Below are 17,205 nucleotides of genomic sequence, written 5' to 3'. Positions count from 1 at the left end.
GGTTCCAAAAGGATTCCTCGGCTGTCCCCATAGGAGAACCTTGTTTAGGTCCAGGTAGAACCCCTTCTGCTTCCAGGTAGAACTCTTTGGGTTCCATGTAGAACCGTCTGTGTAAAGGGTTCTACATGGAACTCAGAAGGGATCTACCTGGAACCAAAAAAGGGTTCTAACCTGGAACCAAAAAGGGTTCTCCTATGGGGGACAGCCGAATAACCCTTGTAGGTTCCAGATAGCACCTTTTTCTTTCTATTGGTGTACGAGAGAAGGGAGATTGAATTTCAACCCAATAAAACGCTCCCTAGAACAAAAGTACAGTCAGCCGTGTTCTTCATTTGGAACCAGTGATATTTGCTTTCCAGTGCTGCGGGTGGTTTTTTCCATCTCTCTCTCTCTCCATCAAGACGGGATCCGTTTAACCACCAGACTTTTGAATTGTCTAAGAGAGGATTTTAAAGTCAATTGAGTCCTTCCGACATTTTTTGTTGTTGCCCTCAGCAAGCTGTACTACTTTCTAGAAGAAAACACAAGTCACTTAGCAGTCAGAGGCCTAAACGCACGCACGCACGCAACAGATCTTAGAGCACACAAAGCATCCATTGAGACAATAAGCCAGCCTTAATAAATACAGAGGTGGTGTTTATTAAAGCTGCTCAAATCTACTGCTGACCCCTTGAGATGTGGATTCTGCTGCTACTGCAAAATGAACAGTTTGGCCTGACCAAGCCGAGAGAAGGCGGTGGGGGTGGTGGGGGGTAATGCAGTTAGAAATAGGATAGCAATAACTGGAACAGAAAGGGATGAAGAAAAGAGAGGAAAAAAAGAGGGAGGTCACAGAGGGAGGTAGCGCTGGAAAGAGCTTTGATGCTACATTATCTTTTCACAGTTGCTGTGCTGCCCCAGGTTGTGCTCTCCCCTCAACACAAGAGGCGCATAGTAATGGCCGGAACGGAGCAAATGGAACGGCATCAAGACACCTGGAAACTGTGAGTTTGATGTATTTGATATCACTCCACTGATTCCGCAACGATCAATACCACCAGCCTGTTCAACCTATTATGGTGCCAGCGACCTCCTGTCCCCCTCAACAGATACACACTGCATGTGACACACACACACACACACACCACACACACCGCCTGCAACATACACACACATGCGCACCACCCCATTCACATACACTCGTGGGGTAACTACACAGATGTCTAGGGAACACTGCACCTCAGAATCTGTGCCACAGTCACTGTCAAACTATCAGCCCTTTTCTCTCCCCATTCAACTCAATGAATACCATCTGCCAAGCCAGGGACAGAAAACAGAACAGCCCACAGACCTTACAGAGAGACTGGCGCCTTGAGGGTGTGGGTTTGTTTGTGTGTGTGTGTGTGTGTGTGTGTGTGTGTGTGTGTGTGTGTGTGTGTGTGTGTGTGTGTGTGTGTGTGTGTGTGTGTGTGTGTGTGTGTGTGTGTGTGTGTGTGTGTGTGTGTGTGTGTGTGTGTGTGTGTGTGTGTGTGTGTGTCTGAATTCGGACGTTTGCACACAGGGCTTAATCTCTGACGCAGTGTCTAATTTCTAACACAACCCAGAGCCTTTTGGTCAAGCCCTAGTCCAAATTGGAGCCAGGCCAGGTCAATGTCTGGGGGAGTACACTACCCTGCTCCCTCCTCCCCCTCTTCACCCACACCCTACACATACCCCCCACACAGCCCATCACAAGGCTGTTGGCATGACCGTCTCCACAAAAATAATCTATTCGTTCTCCTTATCTCTAACAAACAGAAATGATCATCTACAGGTTGTGGTACCACTGAAGAAAAACAAAATACACATTTTATTCACCGAAGCTCTTCAGGCAAATTGAGAGGAAAAAGAGCAGTTGCTGTCATCTAACAGACAGTTATTCGATTTTAACTTAATGCGCCATAACCTTGCAGTCTGCCTGCAACGCTTTCTGGGGACTTTAAATCATTAGGTTGTTGAGTTTTTTTGTAATTGCCTTGGTGAAGTGAGGAATCCTAACAAAGTGGTAGGCAGGCCCCAACTCCCAGGATCTCCTTAACAACACTCCTGTGAATAAACATCAAAGACAAACAGCTGCCAGCAAGAGACTGTGGGAGAGAGAGAGAAAGAGGGAGGAAGGGTTTACACTGTCTGTCTGTCTGTCTGTCTGTCTGTCTGTCTGTCTGTCTGTCTGTCTGTCTGTCTGTCTGTCTGTCTGTCTGTCTGTCTGTCTGTCTGTCTGTGTGTGTGTGTGTGTGTGTGTGTGTGAATGCCTCTTAACTGTATCATCTTTTACTGGACTAAATATAAACACAGAGGACGAGTGGAGCCACAGAGAGCTCATGGGAGGAAGACAATAGCCTGTCCCTGACATCATCCACATACATACTTTTTATGTTACACACATTCTATGTTGTAAGTACATAGCTATATTGACTAAAATGTCAACAAATTGTGTCTCTCAGAGAGAGAGAGAGAAATACAGAGAGAGAAATATAGAGAAAAAGAGAGAGAGAAAGAGAGAAATATATATATATATATATACTGTATATATAGAGAGAAATAGAGAGCAATAGAGAGCAGGTCTGGTCATGCCTGGGGGTTTGGGGCTGTCTGGGGCAACATCCCTCAGCTAGACAAGGCCAGCCAGACTGGTGAGTAATGGTAAAGGGCAGGGTACTGAGGGCATACCTTCAGATATAAATGTCTAGACTTTAGAGATACAGTATAGTTAGTGTTTTCCCAACATCTCAATCTCCATGGGCCGGTATGACACGAATATCTAACCATCACAAGGACGAGGACAATCACACAACCAGTAGTAAGTACCATGACGGGAAAACACTCACGCAGCCACACACACGCAGTCAGCCACACACATCCGCGTACCGATAGACATGCACACACACACTTCCTTGGAGACAAATTGAGAGCCCGTGAGCCAAAGAGCAGCAGAGGAAATGTAATGAGGCCAGATTAGCATCAGAACAGTTGATGCTAATCAGAGGAAACGCGCCTCGACACATTCCCACGGCACATCACACACACAAACAGCAGGAGTGTAGAAGTCAAAGTTCTAGTAATCAACAAAAAAACATTACCTGTCAGTCCATCTCTATTCCCTGAGGAGTGCTGCTGACCGCATGGTGCAAGACTCTTCAGCGACTGCTAATGAGCTTTGAACATCTCTGACGCAAGAGCTAAAAATACATTATTACAAAAAACGACTCGCATTTTGGAAAATATTGGAAGCTGTCAAAGAATAGAGCTGAGTGGAACGTAGCATGTGCCTCATGGGTGATCCTTGGACGTTCGGACCTCTGAATGTAGCCAACGGCTAAAGTTCCACTGACTAGTTTCCAGTCAAACAGCGAATGAAACATTGGCATTAGCAGGGTGAAAGAGGCAGAGAGGCAGAGACAGACAGAGAAGAAAGGTAATCATATCTCACCAGCGGGTGGACCAGCCCCAAATCCCAGCATTGTTGGCAGACAAAGGCCGTGTTAAGCGTACGGATGAGGGAGGGAGGTGACCGCTGTACGGGCGTTGTGGGCCGTCAGAACTGTCTGGCTCATGTGGAGACCAGGAAGTCAATCTGAAGCCACAGAACCAGACCTGACTTCATTCTCTCTTTTTTTCTCCACACTCTTTTAAAGTGTTGTTTAGAGGCAGTGAGCCAGAGAAGGTCAGTGTGTGAGAGATCACAGGACAGAATTTACAGAGTGATGACACTCCTACAGAGGCTAGTCTGTGTTGCTCTATAGGGGGATCCCAGTGGGAGGGCTCTCTAGATGGTCAATTGCCTATGCCACTCTGTACCATCACTCATTCATATATCTTTATGTACATATTCTTTATCCCCTTACACTTGTGTCTATAAGGTAGTAGTTTTGGAATTGTTAGCTAGATTACTTGTTGGTTATTACTGCATTGTCGGAACTAGAAGCACAAGCATTTAGCTACACTCGCATTAACATCTGCTAACCATGTGTATGTGACAAATACAATTTGATTTGATTTGATTTGGGAGGCATGTCATCCATTGTCTCTAAATGGATACTCGCACAGCGGGCCCTTGTTACAACAGAATGTGTTTTACAAACCGCTCAACTTTACTGACTGAAAGTCAATATTCAAAGTATCTCTGCTGATGAGACACTCAAATCACCAGAAATCGACCCTCTCATAGACATACACACTCTCCGATCTTGCTGGCAGGCCCGACGTGTGACAACACAGGGTGGATGTGTCTAAAAATGGAGACCTTAAGAGATGTCAGGAGAGGTGTGATGTCACTGACTGCTTCTAAGTGCAGAGAGAGAGAGAGAGAGAGAGAGAGAGAGAGAGAGAGAGAGAGAGAGAGAGAGAGAGAGAGAGAGAGAGAGAGAGAGAGAGAGAGAGAGAGGCTGAGTACATATTTTCCACAGGTTGTGTTTCTCTCAGCAGAGCAGCAGTGCAGAGAGGAGTGGCAGGTCAGGAAAAGCAGGTTTGAGCTCCACAACATAACAGATGATGAGGAAACTAACTCACATATGGTGTAAATGAGTCTACATCACCTCCCTCGACCTCTACAGACTCCACTTGGCCCTCATAAATATAATGTTGAATGGAGAATTTAAGCACTTGTCCTCTTGGAAGGAAATATCTGTTGTAAACGCATCTAAATACTTCAATGCACAGAATGTCATAGAATGTCATAGAATGTCATAGAATGTCATAGAATGTCACAGAATGTCATAGAATGTCATAGAATGTCACAGAATGTCATAGAATGTCATAGAATGTCACAGAATGTCATAGAATGTCATAGAATGTCACAGAATGTCATAGAATGTCATAGAATGTCATAGAATGTCATATCAAAACCTCTACCCTCTACACACCACCAGCCAACACATAGCCTCCCCATTCTGCTGACATGTAAGTTTAATGCGACCACATTGTGATTTCAGTGTGAACTTCATGTGAACTGCAGATAACACACCAGACTGGAGATCTGCTGTCACATTTTCTAACAGATGACAAGGTGGTAGGGGCACTATGAGTATGGCGTCGCCCTTGTGGTTGTGATTAGGAGGTACAATTTGAGGCAGACACACACACACGCAGCATAGCTCCCTGTTAAAATAAAGGTTAAACACACGCACACACACACACACACACACACACACGAGACAGAAGGAAACAGAGATCGGGGGAAAGAGAAAATGTATTTTGAAGAGCCAAAAATGATACTGAAAACAAAAACTTGTACATGCAATTACCTGAAACGATGGGCTGAACTCACCTCTTCTCTGGATAAAAGGCTATAGTTAAAAGACATTCAGGGAGGCGCGTGCAAAAAAAATGACATTCAGACAGACAGGCAGGGGGCCATGAACAATGCAAAAAGGAATCTGGGAATACACGGCCGAGGTGAAAAGATGAGAGACGAAGGTTGTAAGAAAGAAAAGCTACCAGCTTGTGGAGTTAAAGGGCGTGGAGTACATTCACAGCACAAAGACACACACACACACACACATCTCTGTGTCAACAGGATAAATGATTCAAGTTCAGCCTGATCCTCTATAAATGCTTCGGAGCTCTCAGGAGATCCACTCTTCAGTCGTTGAGTGAGAAAACACAGGATGTAAGAATGAACCAGGCTCAGAGTACAACTGCTGTCCCTCTGGGCTGATATATGTGCTGAGAGGACCTAAGCTCTGATTCAGGAACAGTATTTTTCCTCTAGTTTCCCCGTGGGGGTTGAGCTAGGACACAGATCCTGGATCAGCAGTTTGGAACAGATCATACCGGTATCATAGTAAACCTCCCCTTCGGTGCCTGTAAAAAAAATTGTTTAAAGGAGCCGATATGTCCACATAGTTCTCATTGCTCCTGGTGATTACGTCCTTCTGCAGCAGGAGTAACTCCTGTGACCATCACACAGTGCAGGTGGCCTGGCGGTGAGAGCGTTGAGCCAGTAACCCGAAAGGTCGCTGGTTCAAATACCTGAGCCGACAAAGTGACAAATCTGGCGATGTGCCCATGAGCAAGGCACTTAACCCTCATTTGCTCCAGGGGTGTGGTACTACTACTGGCTTACCATGTAAAACAACACATTTCACTGCACCTCTCTGGTGTATGTGACAATACAACGTTATATATATTTATGGTGGAACTGGAGGAAAATCACATAACATTACTGCATCTCCAGCAACGTTCCACTGGAAACACTTTTCCGGACATCCACTGTCAGAGAGACTGGACAGGGAGTCTGTTGAACTGTGGGACAGTGACAGTCACTGGGAACTGGGTACTGTTCTGCCATCCATCAACAAAGGCATACTAGTGGTACAGGCCGGGGTCAAATGGAGAGAGTGTCAGGAAGAGAGAGTGTCAGGAAGAGAGAGAGAGAGAGAGAGAGAGAGAGAGAGAGAGAGAGAGAGAGAGAGAGAGAGAGAGAGAGAGAGAGAGAGAGAGAGAGAGAGAGAGGTCCCTGTCAGCTCACTTTCGGGTGGCAAGCAGACAGAGCAAGTGCTCCATCAGACGGGCAGGCTCCCCAGACAACCCCCCCCAACAGGGTCACCATCTCAGGCCTCATCCATCAGCCCAGACAGCTGTCCCATTAGCACCGCCTCAGCCTCAGACACAGAGACGCACAGAGGACACATGGCGACGCGGCACACCGGGGGAGCACACAGGACATGCACACAGACACCGGGGGGGCTCTCACTCTTACTCACAGACTCACTAATCCACACACTCATAAACACTAAATGTTCCTTTCCCCACCCGAAAAAAAACCCACACCCATTTAAACTACACAAACCCCTTCTGCTTGCCTCTCTGAAGAGAAATGATGTGCATTCACACTTAATTGAGCCGTGATGACGTTATCCATTCGTATGTAAAAATGTTTTCCATTTTACAGTAGCACAATTCAGCTTTTCCCTTAAAAATACTTCGGAGTTAGTCTGCACCCGCAGATGCACTGTACATTCCTCAGCTGACATGGGAAAAGCTAGTCATGCTACACATAGGGAAACAGACACGCTGCTGCATGGTCGCTCCGTCCCTGGCCTTGCAGTGCGTCTCGGTGTGGGCCGGCTGCGGCCCGCCATCATGGAGGACTGAAGTTACTGAAATCAAAACAAATCAATTGAAGCCCAGACCCAGGGGAGGCGAGTGGAGGAGGGGAGCCTTTTGCTCCAAATTACAGCATGAAAAAAAGAAAACGCTGTGGATGTGATATGGAATAAAACAAGAGGCAACACAGCTCTGCCTGCCAGTAGGCCTGACCACACAGTAGCAGACACGAGAGAGAGCTAGTGAGGAGGGGATGAGGGACAGAGATGGAGAGAGAGAAAGAGAGGGTAGAGAAAGAGTGAGTGCAAGGAGTGAAATGCTGGAAGCATTGAGAACATTTTTACCCACACAGAGGGAGCGACAAGTGGATATAGCAAGAGGGACACACACACGTGCAGAGAGAGAGAGAGAGAGAGAGAGAGAGAGAGAGAGACAGGACAGTACAAAATAAAAACCCTCCAACCCAAAAAGGCAAGTGGTGTTGATGGTATCCTTAATGAAATGATCAAATATACAGACAACAAATTCCAATTGGCTATACTAAAACTCTTTAACATCATCCTTAGCTCTGGCATCTTCCCCAATATCTGGAACCAAGGACTGATCACCCCAATCCACAAAAGTGGAGACAGATTTGACCCCAATAACTACCGTGGGATATGTGTCAACAGCAACCTTGGGAAAACCATCGCATTATCATTAACAGCAGACTCGTACATTTCCTCAATGAAAACAATGTACTGAGCAAATGTCAAATTGGCTTTTTACCAAATTACCGTACAACAGACCATCTATTCACCCTGCACACCCTAACTGACAACCAAAAAACCAAAACAAAGGCAAAGTCTTCTCATGCTTTGTTGATTTCAAAAAAGCCTTTGACTCAATTTGACATGAGGGTCTGCTATACAAATTGATGGAAAGTGGTGTTGGGGGTAATACACGCAACATTATAAAATCCATGTACAAAAACAACAAGTGTGCGGTTAAAATAGGCAAAAAACACACACATTTCTTCCCACAGAGCCGTGGGGTAAGACAGGGATGCAGCTTAAGCCCCGTCCTCTAAAACATATATATATCAACGAATTGGCGCGGGCACTAGAAAAGTCTGCAGCACCCGGCCTCACCATACTATAATCTGAAGTCAAATGTCTACTGTTTGCTGATGATCTGGTGCTTCTGTCACCAACCAAGGAGGGCCTACAGCAGCACCTAGATATTATGCACAGATTCTGCCAGACCTGGGCCCTGACAGTAAATCTCAGTAAGACCAAAATAATGGTGTTCCAAAAAAGGTCCAGTCACCAGGACCACAAATACAAATTACATCTAGACACCATTGCCCTAGAGCACATAAAAAAGTATACATACCTTGGCCTAAACATCAGCGCCACAGGTAACTTCCACAAAGCTGTGAACGATCTGAGATACAAGGCAAGAAGGGCATTTTATGCCATCAAAAGGAACATAAAATTCAACATACCAATTAGGATCTGGCTAAAAATATTTGAATCAGTCATAGAGCCCATTGCCCTTTATGGTTGTGAGGTCTGAGATTTCACAAAATGGGACAAACCCCAAATTGAGACTCTGCATGCAGAATTCTGCAAAACTATCCTCCGTGTACAACGTAGAACACCAAATAATGCATGCAGAGCAGAATTAGGCCGATACCCACTAATTATCAATATCCAGAGAAGAGACGTTAAATTCTACAACCAGCTAAAAGGAAGCAATTCCCAAACCTTCCATAACAAAGCCATCACCTACAGAGAGATGAACCTGGAGAAGAGTCTCCTAAGCAAGCTGGTCCTGGGGCTCTGTTCACAAACACAAACACACCCTACAGAGCCCCAGGACAGCAGCATAATTAGACCCAAGCAAATCATGAGAAAACAAAAAAGATAATTACTTGACACATTGGAAAGAGTGAACCAAAAAACTGAGAAAACTAGAATGCTATTTGGCCCTAAACAGAGAGTACACAGTAGCAGAATACCTGACCACTGTGTCTGACCTAAACTTAAGGAAAGCTTTGACTATGTACAAACTCAGTGAACATAGCCTTGCTATTGAGAAAGACCGCCGTAGGCAGACATGGCTCTCAAGAGAAGACAGGCTATGTGCACACTGCCCACAAAATGAGGTGGAAACTGAGCTGCACTTCCTAACCTCCTGCCCAATGTATGACCATATTAGAGACACATATTTCCCTCAGATTACACAGATCCACAAAGAATTCGAAAACAAACCCTATTTTGAAAAACTCCCATATCTACTGGGTGAAATACCACAGTGTGCCATCACAGCAGCAAGATTTGTGACCTGTTGCCACAAGAAAATGTCAACCAGTGGAGAACAAACACCATTGTAAATACAACCCATATTTATGCTTATTTATTTTCCCTTGTGTACTTGAACCATTTGTACATTCTTACAACACTGTATAAATAGATAAAATGGCATTTGTAATGTCTTTATTATTTTGAAACTGCTGTATGTTAAATGTTTACTGTTCATTTGTATTGTTTATTTCACTTTTGTATATTATCTACCTCACTTGCTTTGGCAATGTTAACACGTTTCCCATGCCAATAAAGCCCCTTGAATTGAATTGAACTGAGAGAGAGAGATGTTTCCCATGCCAATAAAGCCCCTAAAATTGAATTGAAATTAAAGAGAGAGAGAGAGAGAGAGAGAGATGGGGGGGTCTGGATAGGCTCAGCTAGTCGAGGGCAGAAAAGGGAAAGACAGGGTCCTATGGCAGAGAGCTGGACACTCTTATCGGCTCAGCAAACAGACAGGCAGGCAGGCAGGTAGGCAGGCCACTACACTCTGTAATTTACAGACGTGGAATGTGGCAGCCAGCCCCTGGTGCTAATTACAGGCCCTCTCTTTCTCCTTCCCTCACTCTCTCTCTCTTTCTGCTGTCAGAGTGGGGCTGGGCCCTGGCTGCCTGCTGGAGACTGAGCCAGAGCCAACCAACCAGAACCAGACTACTCCCACAATGCCCTGCTCTCTCCCAGCCCCAGTCCCCAGATGCAGCAGCAGCAGCAACAGTGAACAGCAAGTCAGCTAGTCTCCACTGGAAACATACTGCACAAACACTGTCGGTCAGTCTACAGTATATCTCTGTATGTCCGTCCTCAAGTGGCTGGCAGTCTATTTTAATGTTGATCATATCTGTGCATGCATGTGAAAGGGTTGGTATGGTAGCTCATATTGGGGGTGAAGGGGTGTTGTATTCAAACAGATTACTTTCATATCAGGAAGGGGAAGGGGGCACTTTATGGCAAAACAATTATCCGCATCCATCTATCATCCTACTCTATGCATCCCCATCGTTCTCAACCTCCACCCATCTATCATCCTACTCTATGCATCCCCATCGTTCTCAACCTCCACCCATCTATCATCCTACTCTATGCATCCCCATCGTTCTCAACCTCCATCCATCTCCCTCTGTTTGTCTCCAGGTGCTGGTTACTGCCACACATAGAGTACACTCCCCTGTTTCTCTTTCGTATCGTCTGAGATCCCCAAAGATTGGAAAGCTGCCACGGTCATCCCCCTCTTCAAAGGGGAAAACACTCTAGAACCAAACTGTTCCAGATATCATAACCGCCATCGATAAGAGACAATACGTTGCAGCTGTATTCATCGACCTGGCCAAGGCTTTCGACTCTGTCAATCACCACATTCTTATAGGCAGACTCAACAGCCTTGGTTTCTCAAATGACTACCTCGCCTGGTTCACTAACTACTTCTCAGATAGAGTTCAGTGTGTCAAATTGGAGGGCCTGTTGTCCGGACCTCTGGGAGTCTCTATGGGGGTGCCACAGGGTTACATTCTCGGGCCGACTCTTTTCTCTGTATACATCAATGATGTCACTCTTGCTGCTGGTGATTCTATGATCCACCTCTACGCAGACGATACCATTCTGTAAACTTATGGCCCTTCTTTGGACACTGTGTTAACTAACCTCCATACGAGCTTCAATGCCATACAACACTCCTTCCGTGGCCTCCAACTGCTCTTAAATGCAAGTAAAACTAAATGCATGCTCTTCAACCAATTGCTGCCAGGACCTGCCCGCCCGTCCAGCATCACTACTCTGGACGGTTATGACTTAGAATATGTGGACAACTACAGATACCTAGGTGTCTGGTTAGATTGTAAAGTCTCCTTCCAGACTCACATTAAGCATCTCCAATCGAAAATTAAATCTAGAAATCGGCTTCCTATTTCGCAACAAAGCCTCCTTCACTCATGCTGCCAAACATACCCTCGTAAATCTGACTATCCTACCTATCCTTAACTTCGGAGATGTCATTTACAAAATAGCCTCCAACACTCTACTCAGCAAATTGGATGCAGTCTATCACAGTGCCATCCATTTTGTCACCAAAGCCCCATATAGTACCCACCACTGTACACTCTCGTTGGCTGGCCCTCACTTCATATTTGTCGCCAAACCCACTGGCTCCAGGTCATCTATAAGTCTTTGCTAGGTAAAGCCCCCCCTTATCTCAGCTCACTGGTCACCGTAGCAACACCCACCCGTAGCACGCGCTCCAGCAGGTATATTTCACCGGTCACCCCCAAAGCCAATTCCTCATTTGGCCGCCTTTCCTTCCAGTTCTCTGCTGCCAATGACTGGAACAAATTGCAAAAATCACTGAAGCTGGAGACTCATATCTCCCTCTCTAACTTTAAGCACAGCTGTTCGAGCAGCTCACAGATCACTGCACCTGTACATATCCCATCTGTAAACAGCCCATCCAACTACCTCATCCCCATACTGTTATTTATTTTTTTGGTCCTTTGCACCCCAGTATCTCTACTTGCACATGCATCTTCTGCACATCTATCACTCCAGTGTTTAATTGCTAAATTGTAATTATTTTGCCACTATGGGCTATTTATTGCCTTATCTCCCTTATCTTACCTCATTTGCACACACTGTATATATACTTTTCTATTGTGTTATTGGCTGTACGTGTGTTTATTCCATGTGTAACTCTGTGTTGTTGTTTGTGTCACACTGCTTTGCTTTATCTTGTCCAGGTCACAGTTGTAAATGAGAACTTGTTCTCAACTGGCCTACCTGGTTAAATAAAGGTGAAATTATGTTGTTGTTGTTTTTTTAAAATAGTATGCCATGCACTCTAACCTACATGTAAAACACATATCTTAGCTCTTGCACCGCCCTCATTGCACAGCACATCGCTCTGAATGATTTATGTGGTCCTTTACAGTAAATTCTCTCTCTCTCACACCCACATAGATATTTCCAAAACAACACAAAGAGGAACAGAAAAAGACAATACCTTTTTCTTTCATACCCACACGCATGTCCACACAAACATATTACACAGATAATGTATGTGGATAAAAAGCAGCCCAAAGCGCCCAGAAAACAGCACAGGCCCTAGTGACATTGACACACAAGTCATTGTTTCCCTTGATGGAAACTGAGTACCCTTCTTCCCCCATAGCAACAGCAGCAGTTTGGCTCCACATTGCCCTTTCTGAATAATTTCACAGTAAGACAGGAGCATATTGATCATACAGAACGCTACTAAACCCTACTAAGCCATCTCTGCCAGCATACACACCAACACAGACACACAACATGACCACCTCTGCCAAAAGACCAGGGGAGGCAAACATGGACCGTTGGAGTGGGAGGACAGCACAGATGTGCCTCCTTCTTATTCCTGCAATCTCCCAGAACCCAATCCAGTCTGTGTGTGTGTGTGTGTGTGTGTGTGTGTGTGTGTGTGTGTGTGTGTGTGTGTGTGTGTGTGTGTGTGTGTGTGTGTGTGTGTGTGTGTGTGTGTGTGTGTGTGTGTGTGTGTGTGTGTGTGTGTGTGTGTGTGTGTGTGTGTGTGTGTGTGTGTGTGTGTGTGTGTGTGTGTGTGTGTGTGCGTGTGTGTGTGTGTGTGTTCAGAGGGAGCTAACTGGCTATACCCAGAGCCCACACTGTCTGATTTTATTTGCATGTTTGACTGTCTGTAATAACAGCAGACAGTAGGAAACAAAGTGATGACATTTCACCGTAAAGTACCGCAGACGTCAATGTAAAATAACCCCCTGAACCACTGACCCTGGACCTGCCATACTCTAATATACACACACCCAGCTCTGTTAAACACCAACGAGCGGCCCATGATGGTAGCGCCGGCAGAGAGAGACAGAAAGAGAGAGGGAGGTGAGTCAGAGAGACCATATCATGTGAAGGGTTGCGGTTACATGAATCAATGAACACGGACCTGTCCATTCCACAGTCGTTGAGAACCCTGAGTGAAAGAGTGAATGTAGGCAGGTCCACAGTCATAGATGTATCCAAAGAAGATTCGCGACTGCCGTATTCGTACCGTCCTCACACTGTTCAGTATGGCAGGGAGGAGATATTGGTGGGGGTGTGGGTGAGGCTATAGGCTAACGTAGTGTTATATCCACTGGCCTGCCTATCATCCCTCCTCGTTTTTTTTTAGAGCGGGACAAAGTATTGACGCCCACTTGAAGACATCGCCGGTTGGCATGCAATTTGTGCCAGGCAGCCAAGGCCTGGAATTGGCTAGAATCATTCAGTGTAAGGGAGCCGGGAGAGAAAGTGCTCTTTGTCTCTGCGGCAGCGCTGCTTACGGTGAATTGCCTTGAATTCTCTCCTCATTGTCGATCTTCTCTAAATCGACCTATTATTTAGTGTGGTTCCAATAGAGCTGGGGTCACACCGGGTTAGCGTTGGAAAAAAACAGTCTGTCTCTATACCTGACAGCTGAGCCACGCACACATGCACACACGCGCACACAAACAAATCATAAGCAGTACAGTAGGATATACAAAAATGGTAATATAATCACGTCTCCGCATCATGCATAACACATCAATAATCACTCTCCCTGCGGGAGTTCAGCTATGATGCAAACAAACCCCGACAGCGGCCCGCTGTGTGTGTTACAACAAACAGCTGTGTGCGCACAGAGACAAGGCACGGTCCCTGGAACCTCGCATAGGACGCAAGTCAACTCTGCAAGGCCATTTGACGAGGCCATGTCTGACATGTTGCCTCTCATCTCCACAGCTTCTCATAGAAATATACTGCATGATTTCTATTTTCCTATAATGATCATTGTTCATTAGCGCCACACGCAGTCGCAATACAATGTTTACACCCACTACGCCTATAGAACAATCGAAAGAGAATCGTTTGATTTTCCGGCCACAGGTTAATGAGTTTTCATACTGTCATCTATATCTCAAAGCGGTTTACCAAAGATTACTACTGCAGGAAACATCCACTGTGGACCTCACTCGTGCCAGAGATTTTGCATTCTGTTGAACAGATTTATCAAGCTAATTTATTATGCGCTCTGGGTGACTTGTTTATGACCAGCGAGATAAGAGCAGACACGGTTTCATTAGCTGGGCTCGTTGATCTGCAAGAAACAAAATACAACTGAAGGTACTATTTCAATTTAATTACGCTAATTGTCTTGGGATTTACAAGGTGCCAGGCAATTCCACATTGAGTTGTTATTACACCTTTAGTGGAATTTGCTAAATGTCACCAATCTAGATAGGCCTACTTTAAGTATTTTTCCCCCAAAATATTATAACAGGCCCCAAGATTTAGTTAATTTCACATGTAGGCTACAGTAATTCAATCTGAATTATTTAGATCTGTTATAAAATTAATTTCATTTATGCAATACCCCTCATTATTTCATATAAATATACACCTATAATGTGTGTAAAATATTCATGTGACATATCTCGTTCTCTCTCTCTCTCTCTCTCCGCACACGTTTTCTTTTGACATTGCTTACTGCCAATCGCCCACTCTCAATCAATAGGTCTTATCCGATGTAGAGAATATAAACGATCAGCCCAAAGCCATACCCGTCAACTATTTATGCTATAAATGTATATAGCCAATAGTTAAAAAATAGCGATATAATCTTGATTATGCTAAGAGGACAATTCAGTTAGTCTTATTACATGTAGCCTAGGCAAAATAATGTGGGGTTTATGCAGTCTACAATTGGCGATTGGAGATGGATAATGGTAAAAAAATATATATATAAAAAAATACAAATACATTTACAATAACAAGTATACTTTTCCAAAATAAATCCCTCCATATGCATAATTAAAACAAACTGACATAGGCTATACTTTCTAGTTTCGGTAGGCTTTAAAACAAAATAGCATTATAGAATCATCTAATATCATCCATGTTGCAAGCAATGCAACTTAGTAAAAGCAGCACCTCAAAACAATTGCTCAATATACACATAATGTACACCATGTTAATCGATTTAACGCTCCAAAACATTTACCTGGGTGACGAAGTCCTGAAGGGGCGCGGCGGTCGGTGCTGAGCAGCTCCGCTTGTGACCTTCAGGCAGGATGGGTGGAAGCCACAACTATCGAACTGAATTGGTAATAAATGCAACCTACGCCACCTGACAATAATTCCATGAATCGACGTAGAATAGGCTGCCTTCTGGCTGTGTGCTTTTATTTGTGACGAACGCGCCGAGGTGATTCGCTCTGCACGGATAACTGTCGGCGATCTCTTCTGTCCAGTCCGGCTGGCGCTGCTCAGAGCTGTACCAATGACTGTATAGGGCTGTACGGAGCGGATCAGAGCTGCAAACAAAATAGACACAATTTCAGCCAGCCACGTTTCAGCAGCCACCCTTTTACCGTAAAACTCCAAGAGCTGTGCACATATCATTTATTCATACTTTCCAACTGGGTACTCATTCACAGTGAGAGCAGCATTTTACCATATTTGATACATCTTTCTCGGAAATGCAAAGATTTTAAGCATCTTCAAATATTTAACATGTAGCCTACTCTGCGTGTTTCGATATAGGCCTACCAAGTTCGTGGTGTGTGCTGTGTGCTCTGTGCAAATTTAGTACAACAAATGTATCATATAGTTTACAGGATATTAAGTCGGAATATTACCTGTCACAAAGTGGTGAGATGAACCCGAATATAAAAAGTGATGTATTTGCATTGCCTTTATGCACCAATGATATCACCAGCAGTCCTCTATTTACATTTTACTTAGCAAGTCAGTTAAGAACAAATTCTTATTCTTATTATTCTTCTTTTCAACACAGCCAAGGAACAGTGGGTTAACTGCCTTGCTCAGGGGTAGAACAAAATATGTTTACCTTGTTGGCTCAGGGATTCGATCTTGCAACCTTCCGGTTACTAGTCCAACACTCTAACCACTAGGCTACCTGCCTATGTAGTTCAAAGGCTGACTGTTTCACCATCTATCACAGGTCGTAACCTTACTCAAATATCATCACAGAAGACAATGTGGGTGTGACCGCCGCTAGTGTGTAATTGTGACCGGCAGCCTTTAACTCCCACTACTAGAAAGTTTTAAAGGGGTCAACCCGGGGAGACCCAGGGGGGCTGTACCACTTATGACGGAAGTGATGGATTATTGTTGGACCAGCTCGCTGGTGTTGCTACTGTACTGTAAATGCTCATGCTGGCAATGCTCCACTGCACTGTACCAGCCGAGGAGATCCTCATCAGTCACTATGAAGGGTAATCAATCTCTTGGTGAATCAGCTGAGAATATTATCATAGAAATGCTAAATAATTATAGGATACTGACAGGTCGTCAAGACAGGTACACCTGAGCTGTTTCACTAGGCATAGTCCTTTGTGGGCAGCAAGGATATTTCAGGTGAATTACATGTAGGCTGCACACCCAAACAAACCATAGAGATTCACATGCTTGTATGCACGCTAAGGACGGTCAAGCTGCACAGAACTGGGCTTTCTAGTCTCTTGCAGGAGACTGAACAGGGGTGATTGGAGCTGAACAGCTGCAGTCGGATGGACAGACTGAAAGTAGAGATAGGCAGAGACAAATGAGAGAGGAGCAGAGTGCTGATAAACACAGGAAGATGGTGGTGATTCATATCCATTACAGACAGCAAGGATAAACAGATATAGATGATACCTCTCCAGTCAAAGACAAACATCTGACTCACTAGAACATACAGTTAAACAAAGCAACCAGGCTTGTGGTGCAGGCAATTTAACACTTGTGTTTGTCCGTGCATCATACTGTGTCAGACCACAGTTTATCT

General features: G+C 44.8%; 1 protein-coding gene across 2 annotated transcripts in view; it reads right to left on the bottom strand.

Annotated features, from left to right (window-relative positions):
• LOC118394133 (docking protein 4) overlaps positions 1-15,720 on the bottom strand; it is a 50,196-nt gene extending 34,476 nt beyond the window's left edge. The window contains exon 1 of one of the 2 annotated variants that reach the window (XM_052462049.1): positions 15,418-15,720. The gene's annotated coding sequence lies outside the window, so the exon portion shown is untranslated. Of the gene's footprint in view, positions 1-3,098; positions 3,397-15,417 lie in introns of those variants that run through there. The other variant, XM_052462050.1, reaches the window with a different exon arrangement.
• Positions 15,721-17,205: the final 1,485 nt, after the last annotated feature.

Source organism: Oncorhynchus keta, chromosome 14 (genome assembly GCF_023373465.1).
Source record: "Oncorhynchus keta strain PuntledgeMale-10-30-2019 chromosome 14, Oket_V2, whole genome shotgun sequence".
NCBI classification, from domain to species: Eukaryota; Metazoa; Chordata; class Actinopteri; order Salmoniformes; family Salmonidae; genus Oncorhynchus; species Oncorhynchus keta.
The sequence above is the reverse complement of the archived record's forward strand: the minus strand, read 5'-3'. Positions and strand labels throughout refer to the sequence as shown.